This window comes from Mauremys reevesii, linkage group 1 (assembly GCF_016161935.1).
Source record: "Mauremys reevesii isolate NIE-2019 linkage group 1, ASM1616193v1, whole genome shotgun sequence".
Taxonomy (NCBI): Eukaryota; Metazoa; Chordata; order Testudines; family Geoemydidae; genus Mauremys; species Mauremys reevesii.
This window is the reverse complement of record NC_052623.1, coordinates 88,789,595-88,806,180: the sequence shown is the minus strand read 5'-3', so window position 1 is coordinate 88,806,180 and position 16,586 is coordinate 88,789,595.

The following is a 16,586-nucleotide window of genomic DNA, read 5'->3' as shown; positions in this document are numbered from 1 at the left end:
GGAAAGGACATACATTGTAGTAATTATAATAACAATAGTGCATAACACTTTCACAGTGCTTGAAATCTTTCACAGTGTTGTACAAGCTTACAAGTCTGCACAACATCCCTGGAACAGTATAATTTGATGAATTTGGTAGATATGAAGTATTGTCATAATTCACCAATGGACAAAAAAGCCATATTCAAATACAACATATTGAATATTAAAATGATATTAGTTGCATACTGGTAACCTGCTTAGTAAGTGGGAAAACAAGAGAGATTATAGGATGAAAAGAAATTTAAAGGTTAAGGCATTGGTTCCTTTTTCTGCCACAACCAAGCTCTCCTGCCCATTTCCAGTATTAAAGTTACTCATTCATATGCACACCTTATTGATCATGTACACTGACATTTATACTTCCTTGAATCTGGTCCAAAATAATGATTTAATTCTTTATCTGGAGTGAAACATCATAATGCATTGTTTCTCAAATCAGAATTACATGTGTCAAAGCAAGAGCAAAATGATATATGATGAATTTTTTTGAAAGCAGTCTGTAAAATACCAGACATATGTCTTCACTCCATGCATGAGAAAAAAAAAAGGCTTTGTAAAAAAAAACAACAACAACAACAACCCTGCATTTTCACACAGGGTAATCAAGTAGTTGAGACACAATCTGGAAGGTGTTGTACACATACAATTTGCACTGACAAATATAATATTTTCTATTGGTGGGGAAACTGAACATTCAAAAGTATAAACATGGAAAACTGAATTTGCAATTTTAACATTGGATTTAGTTCTTTATAAACATGTCCTTTTACTGTAATGGTTTGACAAATTGTTGGCCCCAATTCAGTGAAGGACTTATACATGTGTTTCAGTCCATCCCTTTCCAATGACTTCAGTGGGATGTAAGCACACATTTAATTTTAAGGACATGCTTAAATGGTTTCGTGGAGAGGGCTGCTTTCCTGAACTGAGACACTTGTTAAGATTTATAATTGATATCCTAGGGGGGTAAGAAGTCTGTACAGAGAAATGAAAAGAACAAGAGTACTTGTGGCACCTTATAGACTAACAAATTTATTTGAGCATAAGCTGCAACCCACAAAAGCTTATGCTCAAATAAATTTGTTAGGCTCTAAGGTGCCACAAGTACTCCTGTTCTTTTTGCTGATACAGACTAACACGGCTGCTACTCTGAAACCAGAGAAATGAAAGACATCCATGCCTTCAGGACTTTGTGATCTGTCTAACTTCTCAGTTGAACTGGTTGAGAATGGTGTAAAAAATAATAATAATAATAATCACAAAGTTTTCATTTTTATTAGAATTTCTCTTCAAAGGTTTGTGTGTTTTATTAAAATATTTAAAACCCCCAAACTGAATAAAATTGTTTTTAAGCTGAATTTTTGTTTGGTTGTTTTGTACAGCCAAAACCTGAACATTAGTTTTGGATTTTTAATGAAAGACAGGAAAATATAATAAAAAATTGATATTTCCTAAGGAAATTGTGATGAAAAAGCCATTTTTCATCAACAAACATTTTTAATAAAAAATTCCAACTAGCTTTGCTTATGAGCTTTACCGTCCCAGTCCAATAGGGGTGGCAGGAAGCGCAGTGGGCCAAGGGATGTGCTGGCCCCAGCTTCCCGCCACCCTCATTGTCCTGAGACAGCAAACCACAGCCAGTGGGAGCCGCAGTCCGCCGAACCTGCCGACACAGCAGGTAAACAAACTGGCCCAGTTCGCCAGGGTGCTTACCCTGGTGAGCCACATGCCAGAGGTTGCCGACCCCTGAGTTACAACAAGGCTATCTGAGCTCAGAAGAATTAGAATGTAAATTGAACTTTTTTTTGCAACTCGTTTGAAAGAAAATGATTAAAAATGGCTAACCTGATCAGAGAGTAATTCAACTTTCAAAAAGAATGGTTTTTAACTTTTTAAATGTGTCTATTTTTAGAAATGGATTGCTTGCCACTTCTGAGAATCTCAAACTCGGGGGATGAGGGGAGGGGGACCGATAGCACTGCTAAAATAGTTAGGAAAAGATTATTTCAAAGAGCTGACCTTTTGATATACCACAGAAAACTCTGCAGCATTCTAACAAAGTTTTTAACTGCTTTAGAGAAATCCTTTTGAACTGAGTGCTCTTACATTATAAGCAAAGCCTTTATTTTCAGAGGTCAAAAGGTAATAGTACTTATTTCAAAAATCATAGCATTATGTAACTTTTATGCAGAGCCTCAATCTGAAGAAAAAGTTCATTTTTAAAAGCAGTTTTTAAGTCATGTCTACTCCTGACTACAGTTAACCTAACCTAACTCCTCATATGCAAAAGAGGTTTTGTCAAGCTCCACAATCATTCTGGATTAACAATTGAATTTATTTTCCCTTCCACTGTATGACACAGATGCAAGCAAAATAAAGAAAAAGGAGGCCAAAAGGCTCCTGAATTCATAGGAAGGGGAAGTGGGATCTCTACTGTCTGTTTTCATCTCCCCAGCAGCCTGGAGAATCATCTCACGGGGCCAACATATGACTTGATCTCTATGTTTGGAGAGGTCATTTTGGGAAGGAATCTGTGTGGCCAGAGAAAAGATGTTCTGGTATTACTATCAGAGCATCATCAAGTTCTTCTCCATTCCTTATAAACCCTCTCAAATGGGGTAGACCTATGCCAGCACAGAGCCATGCTCCAGTGAGGAGCCCATGACCAGGGCTGGCTCCAGGCACCAGCGAAGGAAGCAGGTGCTTGGGGCGGCCAATGGAAAGGGGCGGCACGTCCGGGTCTTCGGCAGCAATTCAGCGGCGGGTCCCCCAGTCCCTCTCTTCCTCTTTGAGCTGCTGCTGAAGTGCTGCCAAAGAGGAAGAGAGGAAGCGAAGGACCTGCCGCCGAATTGCCACCAAAGAATGAAGTGGCGCGATTGAGCTGGCGCTGAAGTGCCACCGATAGTCTTTATTTTATTTTATATTTTTGCTTCACCTCTTGGGGCGGCAAAAAAACTGGAGCCGGCCCTACCCATGACAATGATGGAGGAACCCAGGGAACTGAGTGAAAAGACCCTCTTTTTTTGATGATCTGATGTCAAAGGAATTGGAGCTTGATTTGTTGAGTTTGATACTCCCTGAGTATTACAGGCCCATGCAGGGGCGGCTCTACCGTTTTGGCCGCCCCAAGCAGTCATGCGGGCGCCCGGGCCGGGGGGCAGCGGACCCTCAGCGGGCGCTGGACCCCGCGCGTGCGCGGACGGTTTCCGGATCCGGCGGCTCGCTGCAGCTGTCGCAGCATGCCTGCTCCAGCCGTCCAGCGCCGCCGGATGCCCTCCGCCCGCAGTCATGCGGCAGGTCCGGTAGTCGTCCCGGGCTCGGTGGACCTCGCCAGGGCATGACCAGGCAGCGGCAGGTGCCGGCCTGCCCCCTGCCTAGAGCCGCCCCTGGGCCCATGTATACTGCACCTTCTACAATACCACAATCCGCTTCCTATGGAGAATATGTGGAGTTCTGGGGAGTGTAAAGTCTGCAGTGACTTCAGACTACTTTTTCCACATGCCCCTAGCTAGGGTATATAAGTTATATAGTGATTGTAACAAAGCTGTCTGTGTGCTTGATTTTGAAGGCCAAATCACACATTCTTTCTGCCCATTAATCATATTGGTATGTAAGACCGTTACAGCAATGGTTGAAAAATGGAAAAACAATTCAATGAAAATTTTCTGTGAAGTTGTTTTCATTTTTCAGGGTTCAAAACTGACTTCCCCCCCTTTTTGTGACTGTTTCTTGATATAATAAACTTTGCTTATTTTTTCCTTTTAGATTGTTTTCTTCTTTTTTTTTGTTCTCCTCACTCTTTCCTTTTCCTTCTTGTCATTTTCAAATAAGAATTAAAATTTTCAAAAATAAGAACAAAAGGAAAACAAACAAGTCTGAGAAATGATTTGCAATTGTTTAAAAACATAAAATTATTAAATATTTCAAAGAAAGACAAGTTGAAGAAAATAATTTACTTTAAAAAAAGCTATTACTCTGTGGGGAAAAATCATTAGGATAATTTTGTCCTGCTCTAGTAAATTATAAATTTCATATTTTGGGCTTAAAAATGTGGACACATGTACTCACTCTCTTCCTACATACCTCCCCCCACCCCAGTGTCATACTGCACAACTACAATTAGTTATATGTCAAATATGGTTTAAAAATTAATATTACTGTGACAACCATTTATGGCTTTGGCATGTCTCATTGCCTAGTATAATGTATTCTTGGAAACTGTTATATGTTGATTGTATAATGGGATAATTTTGCTTCTGAATCATTACTGGGTGAAATTGACAATGTTTGAACCAGCTTCAAATTAAAAAATAAATAAGGTTATATAGGAATATCATTTTTTCTTTGTTTAAAATGTGCTTTTTCTATATTATATTTAGGCAAGAGTGTTCAAGTAAGCTGCTCTCTATATATTGCATGACAGAAACCAAGGCTTTATCACTCGAACTATAGCTAAAATATAGTAACCACAAGGCTGAAAAGTTAAAAACTTATTTTAAAAACCCAAATTTTGGGGTGGTGTTTGGATGTCTAATATGGGCTAATTGCATCAAATGTCATAAATATTAGCTCTAGTTGCAATAAGTATTAAAATGTTTAACATTCAAAATCGTCCACAAACTCTAAAGACCAGACAGAAATCTTAGGCCAGTACACACACAAAACAAAAAACAAACCAAAAAAAGTGATGAAAGTGGCTTTCACTAGCAGATGAATGCAAAATAATCAAACCTCAGTCACATCATTCAACTTCATATAAATATTTAGTGCTGGGAAAACACTGAAAAAATCCATAATATTAATTAAATATTTACACAAAACCGTTTAACCTACGTTGGGCCTCTTTTGTGCTGGATTTCTGCAAATAGTCAATAAGTTTACTAGAAGGGCCATTCAGAGAAACCACTTCTGTCAAGCTATTGTTAAAGAATATTCATAGCCAGTTAATTTTGAATTCATATTTGCAAGTACTCTCACTGATTGAATGAAAATATAATTCCAAATAATGAATACATTTGGAAAGACAGTGCTATGTTTGTTTATCCTTTGTCCTTGCCTTGAATATCTTCACAAGAACATATAGAAGGAGGCACCTTAATGCATGCAGTTTTCAGAGGAGAATCATAATCTAGAAGAGGATATTGATAAATGGAGAAATGTGTTGGAGAGACATAGGCTCAAAATAACCAGAGGAAAAACAGAGTATATGGTAATTTCAATAATGTGACCTCTGCAGATTTGTCCTTGAAACTAGATGGGTAGTGTGACATACCCAAGGTACAAGCTAGACAATCTACTGAATAGCTGTGCCACCCCTGCTCTGTAACCTCTCACAAACAGCCCTCAGCATTTAAGTCATTCCAATTTTGGTCTATGTTTACCTGCAGGCTGCCAGTCACATGTAGGCTTTTTTCCAGACTGAATTATACATCCTGAGGGAATTCTACACCAAAAAATTAAAAATTGCATGCCAAAAATTAAAAATTGTGTGCACAATATTTTAATGTTTTTCATATTTTATGTGCCAAAATAACACTAAATAATCATGTCAGTTTCAATAATTTTGGTAATTTATTTCAAAATACTTGTTGGCAAGTATATCTTTCACAATACAGACAACAAAAAAGATTCTCATAGGAATAGAGCATTAAAGAAACCCCTACAACCACACAGTTCCTGTTTCTCTCTTATGCTTTTGCTGGGCATCTGAGTCTGGGTGTGTCATACATGCCAGATTGTCACATCTTGGGGGAAAACTCTGCCCTTCTGGTTTCAGATACCCACATCCCCTCCCCACACAGCCCTGCTGTGGGACGCCCCCCTTCCAGAGCACAAGGATTCAGAAAAAGAAACAGCCTGATGCTGGGTCCTGGGGTTGTACAGAATTTCCTACAGTGCACACCACCTCCTTCCTTCAGGACATGCTGGGAACTGCAGCTACCCAGATCCCTCCAACTCATGCTCCCCTTCCTCCTCCTCCCTGCTGACAGTGTCCTGTCTTTGTGAGCTGTAGAGCCAGGCTCTGCTGGGTCTAGTGGCAGCCAGTGGCTCAGAAGCACCAATTCTGACGGTAAAAGGGAAATTCTGCTCAGAACATGAATTCTGCACAAATTCTGGATTGCACAGTGGCACAGAATTCCCCCAGGTGTATGTATTGCAGGGTAATCAACACACTCCCATTCACAGATTTTCCCCCAGAAATGGTTAGAGAGTGATGGTTAGAGAGTGAGAGAGGAGTGGAGTGTCTGCCACTTCTTTGTATAGTCCTGTCCGCCCTTTGAGAAGCATTTCCAACTGGGCTCATGGCAACAAGCAGATTGTGTGGCTGGGAACTCTATGTTTCTTTGCTTAGATGTAGATTTTTCATGCCTGTTCCCTTTCCTTCCCAGGCTTGGAACATGTTTTAGTAATCCTGTACAGTTGAATCTTATAACTTTACATAATATGTTGTCACACATTTTACCAAGACAATAATGACCAGAAAATTATAAGCATTCAAATGATAGCTTACAAAGCATACCTTGTACAAAGATTATTACAATAGTATGAAAGAGGTGAATACAGCAGTACAGTCTGTCAATGGTAGACAATACCAAAAACACAAAGTTTCAAATATGTGGGTTCCAGAATCTGGGGAAAAAGGATGAAATTAGAGCTAGAACAGGGTTTCTCAAACAGGGCTCGCCACTTGTGTAGGGAAAGTCCCTGATGCGCCGGGCCGGTGTGTTTACCTGCCCCGTCCTCGGGTCCGGCCGATCGTGGCTCCCACTGGCCACGGATTGCTGCTCCGGGCCAATGGGAGCTGCTGGAAGCGGCGGCCAGTAAGTCCCTTGGCCCACGCCACTTACAGCAGCTCCCACTGGCCCAAAGCAGTCATGTAACATCCCTGTAAGGATTATGTTCTACTGAATACATTCCTCCTATTTGTATGCATGTATCATTTTTGTTTTCAAAGTTATGAATGTTGGCTATGTACTTGTTTAATTTTAAATAGTCTCAGTGAAGCAGTTGGTCAGCTTCCTGAAAAAAGACTATTCTCAGTAAGTGCACAATCAAGAAACCCTTAAGCCAAAAATGAACTCGAAGATGCCAATCCACATCTGAGCTTTCCCAGGAATGTGGCTTGGCTGGTAAGGAACTCAGTCATGCATGGACATGTGACTTGCCCATGAGACTCCAAAACTTCATTTTATAGCTGGAACACTTCTGAGGGTAAGGTTTTAGCTGTATTCAGTTTTCTTACTATATTAGCCATAGGCTTGCGTGTTTTATTTTATTTTATTTTGCTTGGTAATTCACTTTGTTCTGTCAGTTACTACTTGGAACTACTTACATTCTACTTTCTATATTTAATAAAATCACTTTTTACTTATTATTTAACCCAGAGTCTGTATTAATACCTGGGGTGGGGGGGAAACAGCCGTGCATATCTGTCTATCAGTGTTATAGAGGGTGAACAATTTATGAGTTTACCCTGCATAAGCTTTATACAGGGTAAAAAGGCTTTATTTGGGGTTTGGAACCCATTGGGAGTTGGACATCTGGGTGTTAAAGACAGGAATACTTCTTAAGTTGTTTTCAGTTAAGCTGGCAGGAAAAGCAGGGGCAGAAGTAGTCACATGTGCATGCATCATTCTACTTAGACACAGTAGAAGCCATTACTTATACCTCAAACAGCACATTCACTGGAAAGTCCATTCAGGGTAGTTGGGCATCTTCCATTGTGAGTTAAATGTTCTTTCGATGGGCCACTCAATTTGAATCGTCCCTCCAAGTTGTTCTGGTAACTACCTTGTGGGCGCTGCCCAGGAGCAAACATTTTGAAATTCAGGCATAGAACCAACAGTCATAACTTCAGATACCAAAATATTACTTGCATACAAATAGCATAATCATAACCAGCAAATCATAACCTTTCCATAGACATCTCACATGCCACATTTTGTACAAGATTTGATGCAATTATATAACAGTGGTAGCAACGATGATCTACATGGTCATAGTTTAATTAGATAACATCACAGAAAAATTTGATTGTAAAGCCATAAAAACTGTCAGGGGTGGTTAAGGGGTAAGTGTAGAATCTGAAACTAGATTTTAACATCTCTGTCAATCTGTGAACAATCAAATGAGATCCTCCTAAAACAAACAGAGCTCCTGTTTGCTGTGATCATCTGTACCTGGCTGTAAACAATCAAATCTGTGTCTTTAGTAACTAGATTGTAAGTTCATGGTATCCCTTTAATTAGATGGTATTGATGGCATTATTGCCATTTTATTGATAAGATAGTTCTTTTTAACTAGCTTAAGTGTGTATATGTGGGAACAAAGGGGGAAAGAAGAGATTTGTTTGGTTTCCCTATGCAAATTCCTAGCAGTCATAATTCATGATTACCATTTAAAATTCAATCAGGTATTACACCAATTAATACTTTAATGTATTGTCTCACAGTCCTTACTCCATCAAACCAAAACATTATCCAACATTCCTCAAAAACAGAACAAATCATTTTCAAAATCTGCTGTTAAAGTCTAAATCAAGTTAGCCCTGTGCAGTCTCTCAGATACCAGTAGTTGCATCTGCCGTCCCCACTTTCTGGTGAAAACAACAAATCTGAAAATTGTTCCTTGTGTTTTTCAAAGTGCATTTTAAAATTCTAATTAAGTATAATTGGCTGCTCTCCAGTAGAAGAGTGCAGTGTTGGTTGTCACCTGTTTCAAAACATGTATATATCCAGCAGTATAAATATTTTCTGTTTCTTTCAGCTAATATATGAAAATCTCTTTTTTTATATCAAATTAATTCGCTTTTGTTTACTGAATCCTGCAGAGGCAGCTGATGCCTGCTGTACTGCATTTTCACTGCATAAACTGAGAAAGAGCTTCATGAAAGTCCACTCATTCAGCTCACCAAGAGGACACCAATTGCCAACCACAGATTTTCTTAATCAAAAAATACAAGTGACTCGGGGGATAGAGTCCTACACCAAGGGTTACAGTTAGTGATGTGGGAACATTTTAAAATAGGGGTCGGCAACCTCTGGCACACAGCTTGCCAAGATAAGCACGCTGGCGGGCCGGGCCAGTTTGTTTACATGCCACGTCGGCAGGTTCAGCCAATCGTGATTCCCACTGGCCGCGGTTCGCCGTCCCAGGCCAATGGAGGCAGCGGGAAGTGCCGCGGGCTGAGAGTGCTTACCCTGGTGAGCCACATGCCACAGGTTGCTGACTCCTATTTTAAAATATTCCAATCTGATTAAGATAAGAATCCACATGTCTAGTTTGTATGCCATTATCACAACTGTGCATTCATTTGCATAGTGTTTTTTTCTGAATATCTGTCTGTGCAGTATATAACTATGGTATGAATTTAATTACCTACAAGTTATCCTGGGTCTTTTCAGATATCTTGAATACTTCTTTTTTTCCTGTTCTTGGGCATTAGAAAAGGAGCAAGAAAGAAGGCAACTGTGTTCTTTGGGGTGGGTATGCATATCCTCCCTGGTCAGAAATGAATGTGGTTAAGTGTCTGCGGTAAAAAAGAGATACCATGGAAGAGCTGTGGGAACTGCTAGTTAGGTAAGGAGAGTCCTCCCTTTTGGGCTCATAAGGTAGAGGGAGTACAGTAGTAATCTGTTTGGCTGAGGGAAGAAGCAACATATCTCTTTTGCCAAGGAAGTAAAGAGTTTTAAGGCTAGTCTGCTGAACACAAGGCCCTAATTATCTTCTGAGTTCTCTTGAGCTTGCCTCCTTACTTTGTGTGGGATGAAGCAGCGAGAGAGAGAGAGAGTTTTAGCCACTTGGGATATGACTGAAATAAGCTTTCTTCTATTGTATTTGTACTATGGACATAATAAAATACTAGCACTAATACAGCATTGGTTAAGTAAATGAGTTAACCATGCCATCTTCTCATATATTCATTTAAGTGCAGCTTTTTAAATTTATATTATTTATCTTTAAATTCCAGTTTAATCAAGACACTACAAAAAAGCAAGACATGAATAGTAACATGGTAGTGTTTACAAAGTTTAAGTGAATACATTTTACATAGTATATGAAAGCTTAAGTAGTAATATCAAGTCACAATAAATAGTATTATAAGTGATTTTATTTTATTATGATTCTCTTTTATCAGGGAAGGTACAGAATTTGTAATTATATACCGTTAATGCAGGTTGTTCTCTGTTTGTCCATCAAGCATGATAACTCTCTACAGTCATGGTGCTATCAATGACACTTCAACAAAAAAATTCTAAAGATTCAAATTGTTAGTTTATTGCCTTTCCAAACAATGAAGAGTCTTTCCAAGAGTTTTCCTATCACATACACCGGCTCAAATACTACTCATTAAATCTGAATACATGCAAGGAGAAATGTATCTTTCTGCAGAGGATTAGCAAAAGGCCTGTGCCCCACTAATATACCACTTAAATTCTATTTTGCATGTTCAGTTACACTGTGTGCTTACAGAAACTTATTTTTAATTGCATAATTTTATTCTTCATAGCTTTGTATAGAATAACATATTAAAATGTCTCCATAAGCCAGGTGTCAGCAACCTCTCGCACACAGAAAGGGACGTGCTGGCTGCAGCTTCCCATCACCCCGATTGGCTTGGGAGGGCGAACCGTGGCCAGTGGGAGACGCGATCAGCCGAACCTGCCGATGTGGCAGGTAAACAAACTGGCTCAGCCCGCTAGTGTACTTACCCTGGCAAGCGACGTGCCAGAGGTTGCTGACCCCTGCCATAAGCCATTATACGGGCTATGCCATTACACAGTAACCCAATGTCTGGGCGGTGAATCTTTTACTCCATGGCAAAATAAAAGGATAACACTACTGTACTGTTTATACAGTTGTAGAAACCTTATGATATCAGAATGGATGCAATCCAGATACCAACTGGAGTATAACCAATTCTATAGCTGCCACCAAGTTAAGAGTGTCTTAGCATAAAATGAGTTCTCCAAATATGACTCAGAGAATAAAAGAAAGAATTGTGGCTGTTCGTTAAGAAATACTTCATTTTTTCATAAAGCTTTTCCATTATAATTACAATGATATTCAGCCACTGACTTCTTCCCTCTACAAGCCTGTAAATTAGTGTGGCTGTCCCTCCGCTTCCGTCCCTGAGGGAGGCCATGCCACCTCAAAGTTTGGTCTGTTAGAGTCTTTTCCAAGTAAAGAAAAACAGAGGAAATTAGTGATTTTCAAGGGACCCCAGCTTTCAAGCATGGCAGCACCCTAAAGAGTCTGGGCTCTGGACTTCAACCAGGAAGAGCGGTAGCAACCTATTCACCCAACCGTTAAGCCAGGCAGGGTAGCAAACGGTCAAGGCTCTGGCCTGCGGTCAGGCAGAGCTGTAGCAGTTTATTCACCCCACCTTTAAGCAGGGCTCTGGCAAGAGTGAGCACCAAGCACAATCTATGGGGCTCAGGTAGGGGTGAGCGCCAAGCACAGTCTATGGGGTTCTGGTGGTGATGCCCGAGGAATGCAGGCCTCCTGGCCTAAGAAGGGAGAATACTTCCACCCTAGAGGTGGGGTTGCAGGGGGGACATGGACCCATCCAACTCCACTGTGTTCCAGCCCAAGGTCCTAACAGAAGCAGAGTGGCCTGCCACCGGATCAATGGGTATCCAACCGCAACACACTAACCTTGTTTCAGGCCAGCTCCCAACAAGACTGTTGCTTGGTTCCCTTGGGCTTCTTCCTATTCTCCCCCTCAGGTGTACCTGTGTCCAGCAGTTGACCTCAGTCTCCCCAGGATACACTGCCAAGGGTAATGGTAGCAACTCTTCAGCGTCCAGAGTGGCATTGGTCTCTGGAAGCTCAGGCTGGTCTCCGGGGAAGCAGGGGTTCTCCTTTGCATCCTACTCCAGCAGCGGGAAAGAAGCATCTATCTCCTTCAACTGCTTCCTCTCAACTGAGCTGCTGGGCCAGCCCTTTACACGTCCCCTTCCTGTCCCGCCCTTCTGCTTCCGGCTTGTGGTGGTTGGGCCTCATGGCTCCGCCCACCAGGTGGCTTGCAGAGTTCCCTCTGCTTCTGCCTCTGAGGGAGGCTACACTTCCTCGCTACAAAACCCTTAGAATCACAGAAGATTAGGGCTGGAAGAAACCTCAGGAGGACCTCAAAGCAGGACCAAAACCAACTAAACCATCCCAGACAGGGCTCTGTCAAGCTGTGCCTTAAAAACCTCTAAGGATGGAGGTTCCACCACTTCCCTCAGTAACCCATTGCAGTGCTTCACCACCCTCCTAGTGAAATAGTATTTCCTAATATCCAACCTAGATCTCCCCCATTGCAACTTGAGACCATTGTGTCTTGTTCTGTCATCTGCCACCACTGAGAACAGCCTAACTCCATCCTCTTTGGAACCCCCTTCAGGGAGTTGAAGGCTGCTATCATATCCCCTCTCACTCTTCTCTTCTGCAGACTAAATAACCCCAGTTCCTTCAGCCTCTCCTTGTAAGACATGTGCCCCCTAATCATTTTTGTTGCCCTCTGCTAGACTCTCTCCAATTTTTCCACATCTTTTCTGTAGTGGGGGGCCCAAAACTGGATGCAATACTCCAGATGTGGCCTCACCAGTGCCAAATAGAGGGGAATAATCACTTCCCTCGATCTGCTGGCAATGCTCCTACTCAGGGCCGCCCAGAGGGGGGGGGCAAGTGGGGCAATTTGCCCCAGGCCCCGGGCCCAGCAGGGGCCCCTGGAGCAGGGTCCTTCACTTGCTCCAGGGGCCCGGAAAACTCTTGTGGGGCCCGGCCTGGGCCCCCGGAGCTTCTTCGCTCCCGGTCTGCGCTGGAAGGGGAGTCCTTCCTCTCCAGGACAGAAGGACTCCCCTGCTGCCGAATTACCGCCGAAGCGGGACCCGCCGCTGGAGTGCAGCCGGGTCTTCAGCGGTAATTCGGTGGTGGCGGGGGTCCTTCCGTTCCGGGACCCGCCGCCGAAGTGCCCTAAAGACCCGCGGTGGGGGCTGCACTTCGGCGACGGGTCCCGCTTCGGCGGTAATTCGGCAGAGGGGGGTCCCCGTGGGTCTTTGAAGCACTTTGGCGGCGGGTCCCGGAACGGAAGGACCCCCCGCCGACGACTTACCGCCAAAGCGGGGGCCCCCCCCACCGCCCAAGACCCCAGGCCCCCAGAATCCTCTGGGCGGCCCTGCTCCTACTAACGCAGCCCAATATGCTGTTACCCTTCTTGGCACAAGGGCACACTGTTGACTCCTATCCAAATTCTCATCCATTGTAATCCCCAGGTCCTTTTTTGAAGAACGGCCACTTAGCCAGTCGGTCCCCAGCCTGTAGCAGTGCATGGGATTCTTCTGTCCTAAGTGCAAGACTCTGAACTTACCCTTGTTGAACCTCATCAGATTTCTTTTGGCTCAATCCTCCAATTTGTCTAGGTCAATCTGAACCTCATCCTTACCCTCCAACATATCTACCTTTCCCCCCAGCTTAGTGTCATCTGTGAACTTGCTGAGGGTGCAATCCAATCCATCATCCAGATCATTAATGAAGATGTTGAACAAAACCGGCCCTAGGACAGACCGCCTGGGGCACTCCGCTTGATACTGGCTGCCAACTAGACATCGAGCTGTTGAGCCCGACGATCTAGCCAGCTTTATATCCATCTTATAGTCCATTCATCCCTTATCCCTACGTCCCACCAAAAAAATCTCATAAAGCAGAGCTTTCTATAACCCAACGAATAATAGCTACAGACTCCATGAAGTCCAGTAAGGCATTCAGTATCACAATTCTATTTAATGCAAGAAAGCATTTGGGCCTAGTTTTACAAAGGGACTTAGAGACTGTGATATTCAGCCGCCCTTAAAACCTTTAGTCCAGTGGCAAGGGTGAATGCCCTGACACTGGACTATGGAGTCACTCTCTGGCCCAATTAATATTTATTTTTTAAATTATTTAATAGTGACTGGAACAACTTCAGTCATTGAAATGCACAGATTCCCACCCATAGTCCAGAGGTTAGGACCCTTGTCTGAGTGATGATGGTTAGAAAACTGTGTAATGATGTGTGTTAGTCAAAGATATGTACTAAATTATGTTAGAAAAAATGAATATTACAGTATTATAAGAACATATAAAAGATTTTTTGCTTTGTGTATGTGTGTCTGCTTATGCTGCATTTCAGAACTTGGCTGACACTGCTTCAGGACTGTATAAACCCTGAAAAAGATTTCTGTGTTTTATTTGTAAAATCTTTGTAAATAGCAGGGTGAAGGAATGTCATAAGGGAATTGTTAACTTCAGGTGCCACCTAAGATAAGCTAACAAGCAAAAATTGAAAGCTGCAAAAACAGACCAGTAAGAAGAACAACTATTGTAAGATAAGAACTGCTTAGAGGCAGTGAGGTTTGTAGCCCAGTGGGCCAGTTTGCCTTGTCATAGGTTTCACCCCCACTCTGGACTTTAGAATATAGATGTGGGGACCTGCATGAGAAGCCCTAAGCTTAATTACCAGCTTAGATCTGGTTTTGCTGCCACCACTCCCAAGTACTAACTCCCTTCCCTGGGTAGTCTTGAGAGACTTCTTCACCAATTCCCTGGTGAACACTGATCCAAATCCCTTGGATCTTAAAACAAGGAAGAATTACTCATTCCCCCTCCCTTTCCCCCCCCCACCAATCCCTGGTGAGTCCAGATCCAATCCCCTTGGATCTAAAAAACGGGGAAAAAAATCGATCAGGTTCTTAAAAAGAAGGCTTTTAATTAAAGAAAAGAAAGGTAAAAAAAAAAAAACCTCTGGGAGATAGTATACAAGCTGATCTCACAGACAACAGATTTAAAACACAGGATGTTCCCCTGGGCAAAAGTCTTATTACACAAAAGAATACCCACATTTGATTATTCCCCTAATGCCAAGACAAGTTACAAAAGAAAATAAACATAAACCTATTTATTCTTTTCTAAAACTTACTACTCTGATAAGAGGCAGGTTCCTTGATCTTTTTCACTCTGGCTGAAACTGAAACTGACTCTAAACAAAGGAAACTTCCCTCCTTCCTTTTGAATATCTTGTTCCCCCATTGGTTCCTCTGGTCAGGTGCCAGCTAGGCTAGGTGAACTTCTTAACTCTTTACAGGTAAAAGAGGCATTAACCCTTAACTATCTGTTTATGACAGCCTTTATTGTTGTAGTGGGGCTCCTGAGAGGAAAGGCTAGACTAACTGGGAAAGCAGCCACTGCTGGGGCCACACACCAATCAGGCCACAGCTGGCCCTACAAAAAGGCTGTGAGCCAGGAGCTAAGAGTCTCTCTCTAAAAGTGGTGGAGAGAGAAGGACCTAGCTGCCTTAGAGTAAGGTACTAGAGGTAGAGAAGTGCTGGGGAAAGGCAAGAGGAGCTGGGGTTGCAACTGGGCATCTCCCCAGACTGCAGGCCTTGTTCAAGGCCTAAAGAGAGTTACTGGGCTGCAGGGAAAGCCAGCAGGTCCAAAACCTGCCTTGCCAGTGATAAGTAGTTGATAGACTGAGTCTGTCCCAGTGAGTGGAGCCTAGATGATGACTGGCAGTAGCCATCTAGGCAAGGTGGGGATAGAGGGTTGAGGGATCCCCTGGGAGGGGAGACCCACAGTGTGGGGGCACTGCCAGGGTCCAGCACCCCAAGATAAAGGGGCACCGGCATCTGGGAAGGACATGGGGGGCCAGCGGCAGGTGAGACACTGGCCAGGAGGAGGTGCTCCATATGCTGGAGAGCTAATTCCCAAGATGACTCACTGGCACAGTGCCTCCTGCTGGTCTCCCCTCACTACAGTTATATTTACTGCTTTGCATTATATTCAGCAGTAATGCAAGAAACCTATAGGCCTGTATCCTGTAAGACATTAGCTTCAGAAAGTTAACATAAGGCTTGAGACCTTTGAACAGATAAACAGCCCAACAGAAAACCCCAAGTATTTGGGGAGCTGAAAATAGAGTTCAAGGGGAAGTTCTGACCACAGGTAAATAATTCAACCACAGAAATGTTTTCTTATAAGTTTCTTATTTTCTTATGGGTTTGATTATTTTATAATAAGTTTATGGGCCTATATTACAGTATAACCTAGATGGATGGTGAAGAGCTAAAGCATAAGGTCCATGTATAGCTTTTAAACTTAACAGATATGAAGAACTGAAATAACCAGTTGGGACAGAAATAACAAATGTGATAAGACATATATGATAATAAGTTAATCCCTACTGAATATGTATCAAACATAGCAGTGTCAGGGTAACCTATTATAAAAGTGGCATCCCAGTCTAGGGGTGGTAGGAGAAATGTAGTCCTTGGGAGGTGACAGAATGATGGCCACTGGTGATGAGGGGGATGGTGAGGAGGAAGATGATGGTGAAAATTTCAGGTTGTTCTACAGGAGATGGTGTGAGTATATGGATGTGCAGAGGTACATTCTGTAGTGTCTCTATCTACCTGACTGAGTTGGGTGTTTGTGACTGTGCTAAATGTATTAATAACCTATATTTGTAAATATAGAAGAGTTCCTATAGTGTGAGTGTTGCAACTGTGCACATCAGGTTCCCAACT